The sequence below is a fragment of the Myotis brandtii genome, unplaced genomic scaffold, assembly GCF_000412655.1.
Source record: "Myotis brandtii unplaced genomic scaffold, ASM41265v1 scaffold37, whole genome shotgun sequence".
Taxonomy (NCBI): domain Eukaryota; kingdom Metazoa; phylum Chordata; class Mammalia; order Chiroptera; family Vespertilionidae; genus Myotis; species Myotis brandtii.
In genome coordinates, this window is record NW_005364225.1 from 3,543,777 (window position 1) to 3,544,430 (window position 654).

The window sequence follows — 654 nt, forward strand, 5'->3', positions numbered from 1 at the left end:
TCGTCAGCCCTGATCTCACGGCCGCACAGCTGATGCGCGTCCCGGCGGTTAATGCCGCACAAGGCGCAGGGGGCGCCCTTCCCAGGGTGGCATAAGCCTCACCTGCTCCGGGAGGGCCGGGTGCGCTTCCCAAAAGCTCCCACCAGCCAATGAGCCCCCAAGTCTTAACTTGAAAGGTGAGACCTTGAGAATATACATCGTCTGTTTGCTACTACACAGTTAGACGGCCAAACGCCGGGGAGACTCCTAAAAGGTTCCCCAACGAACTCGTAGACCTGCTTCCGCAGGAACCGGTGGACATATTTTCAGCGCCCCCCCCCCCCCCCCTCTCCAAAAGGAGCCTCAGATCAAGGGAAAGGCTGGAGCTCAACCCCAGGGAGAGGCTGGTACAACTAACTCGAGCCCCCCGCTGAAGGCCCGTCCTTGGGTAGCTCCACAGGTTACCCGCACCCCCACAGGTGCGCCACCGCCGCCTGCAGAACAGCCTGGGGGGAAGGACCGGGCAGTTTCTCCAGCGGGCGGCCCCGGGGCACGTGGGAGCCGGCCGGAGCCTCAGTTTCCCCGAGACCTCGCCAGGCACCTCCAGGCTGGCCCCGTGCGCTAGGCACAGACGCGCAGAACTTTCCTTACAAGCTGATCCCAACTTGGAAACTC